This window comes from Pinus tabuliformis, chromosome 7, assembly GCF_031772625.1.
Source record: "Pinus tabuliformis cultivar Carrire ecotype Pingquan chromosome 7, CPIR1, whole genome shotgun sequence".
NCBI lineage: Eukaryota > Viridiplantae > Streptophyta > Pinopsida > Pinales > Pinaceae > Pinus > Pinus tabuliformis.
Genome location: NC_142293.1, coordinates 1,552,045,137 through 1,552,048,022, shown reverse-complemented (window position 1 = coordinate 1,552,048,022; position 2,886 = coordinate 1,552,045,137). Strand labels below are relative to the sequence as shown.

The following is a 2,886-nucleotide window of genomic DNA, read 5'->3' as shown; positions in this document are numbered from 1 at the left end:
ACTGATGTATATAGAAATTAAGAAACTTGGAGTCACGGTCGACAGGTCACAGAACCCCGACTGGCCCATACTCTCACACAAAGAATTCCGTGAACAACCCACACAGGAATAGAACAGTCAAAAGTGAAATTTGCTAATAAACCCTCATTTTCCATAAGCTCGTATGTATACTAAAAACTTCAAAGAAATTCATAAAGAAGCTGAAGGAGTAGCTTATATAATATCGACATGTAAATACAAAACCTGTCTAAGTCCATTAACCATAAATATAAAGGGAAACTAGAAAATCTCGATTTGGGTCGAGTGATAATCCCGCCACTAAATAATTTACATTATTTGTTCGATAAAGCCCACTGAAAATCCCAAAATTCAAAGACAGCTAAATATGTTGTAGCATAACCTCATATGAAAACTATTCCTCTATCTATCAAGCCTTAAAGAATGAACTTAATAAAATAACCAGTGGGTTTGCCAAAGCGATGGTCTCACTCCTAGGAGAAGGAGCTGAGACAAGATTTGACGCGCCTTCCAAGTCGGCCACATTGACATCGTTGCACCTGAAATAAAATAACAAGGGTTAGAAAACTGAACATTAAAATTAAAATTTACAGTTGAATAAACAAACAGAAAGCCAAAGGTGTTACTACTCTTACCCAGAAATAGTGTTATAGGTAGAAACCCTCCTCCCTTCGAAATGTGGGCACGAGAAAGAAATTTTGTACCTGTTGAAGGAACCAGCATCCAGTGAAGACTTGTATGAACTCTCATACAGAATGACCAAACAATCAGCAAGGATTGAAGACAGACGACCTACCATAGTTCAGCCTGCAAACCCTCCTCTAAGTAGTCGAAACCCTCATCGAAATGGAGGAAAGATATCAAACACTAGAGGATTAGAAGTTAGATACCCCTCGCTATCGTTCGATCACATCGAAGATCAGCCACTGTTGATGGGGATCTCCCTCCAAGAATGACAACATCATAGTACTACAAGAGTAAATACACAACACCTCGGCCAAATCCCACAGCTATCGCATTAATGCAGCAGGTGTACAGAGCTATTGGGAGTCATACACATCGCAGCTAAGTCATCAGCGTCAATAAATGACGTCTACACTGCATAGGGACAGGGTATGCCGAAAACATTCATTGGATTTAAGGAATAAACTAGAACGAGCATGATTGTAAACCATTGTAATAATACTTACGTTGACAATGGGTCGATAAATATATATTTGAATTATTATGTTGGTACTATATAAATTGAGTTTGAATGAAGAGATTGATTGATAATTAAAGGTAACAGTAAAGTTCTTAGAAATCAAATCATAATGTCTTTATATAGGTGAATATAAATTATACGTGTATTAATGTTTATAGTGCAGTAGTCATAATTGCCTCGTGTTATTATGTTATTCAAATTTTTTTTATATAACAGTTAGATTTGTGACACTTATACTTATCCTAGGCCTACAAAAGGAAAAGATGTGCATATGTACAAATGTCAAAGATGTGTGGTTATACCAAAGCACACAACAACCCAAACAATGCAAAAGGAAAAAAGGTGTGTTTATCCCAATCCCACAACCCCACACATACAATGGCATGCAATGGCATACAATTGTATCAGCCCCACACAACAATCCCAAAAGTTATCAAAGGTATAAAGGTATGCATATTCCTAAGCCCCCAACATTACAAATGGTAAATAGATGTGGTTATTGTTGATTTTATAGTGTAATCAAGACTAGTACAATTTTTCAAATTAATTATTACTTCCAATGGTACAATTAGACTTCTAATAGCATTCCAATCATTAAGTAGCTAACATGAAAAATTTCAACCATTCACTTTCTTCAATAGAGAAATAAAGATCATTGTAAACAATAAAATAAGAGATAAGAGACACCAATATTTAGGCTAATAGTCAAGAAAAAAACCCACAAGGGGAAAACCCAACAATATTTCCTTATTAGAGAGAATTCAGTTCATCAAAATGTACAACAAAATATTCCAACAAGATTCCAATTTCCCTCACCTCAATATTTCCAAGTCAAACTAGTCAAAGGATAGAGAATATAGTCAATGTTGGTCAAAGTCAAGTCTACAACAAGAGGGCCTAATTTTGGCCTAAGGTAGCTCTAAACAAGAGGGCTGAAATTCAGTCCAAATCCCAGTCAACAAACTAGTCAAAAGTCTCGATCAAATCTCAGGGTTAACATGTGGCCAATGGCCAAAAAATAGAGATACAAATTCATCCAAATAGAATCAAAAAACCACAGATGAATTCTTCCTTCCAGATTCGTCAAGTTCTAAATCAAACAGAAGCATATTCTCCCAAGTCAACATTAGTCAAACAAAAAATAAAATACTGGTCAACATAGATTGAATTCTCCTCTTTCTCCTTTGCACATGTGGACTTCTTCTTTTGATTTCAGATCGAACGATGTAAGTTGGTGTGATGCCAAATGAGGGTCAACTATCTTATTTATATGTGACCTAGGACGGGGGCTTTAACCTTGGGGTCAAAATCATTCATTTGTGTGGGGCCAACTTATGCACTTTAAATACAAAATTTCCTCTTTGATTTGCTAATGAAAATTGTAACAGCCCTCGTTAAAAATCCATGTAAAAATATATAAGGCCATGGTGATGGGACACGTATTCCAAGTTAGATGGTGGGGAAAACATCCTAGTGGGTGTTCATTTGTTTTATTATGGCTAAGGAAATTGGAAAAGGCAACGGCAAAGGCTTTGGAAAGGCATGAGGCATTAATTGGCATATTATTTATGAAAATAAAGGAAATTAGGAGAAAAGGAAGGTGAAAGGTCATAGGTTGCATGTGAGGAATAAAATGAAGGAAAATAATGGAAATGAAGAAAATA

The 2,886-nt window shown here is 35.8% G+C and overlaps 1 long non-coding RNA gene across 2 annotated transcripts; it reads right to left on the bottom strand.

Annotated features, from left to right (window-relative positions):
* Window positions 1–280: 280 nt before the first annotated feature.
* On the bottom strand, window positions 281–854 carry LOC149253841 (uncharacterized). 2 transcript variants are annotated; one of them, XR_016266240.1, is made up of 2 exons: window positions 723–854; window positions 281–557 (listed from the first exon to the last, which is right to left on the bottom strand). It is a non-coding gene; the product is annotated as an uncharacterized LOC149253841 (long non-coding RNA). The 2 variants fall into 2 exon arrangements; XR_016266239.1 differs by having other exon boundaries at window positions 654–831.
* Window positions 855–2,886: the final 2,032 nt, after the last annotated feature.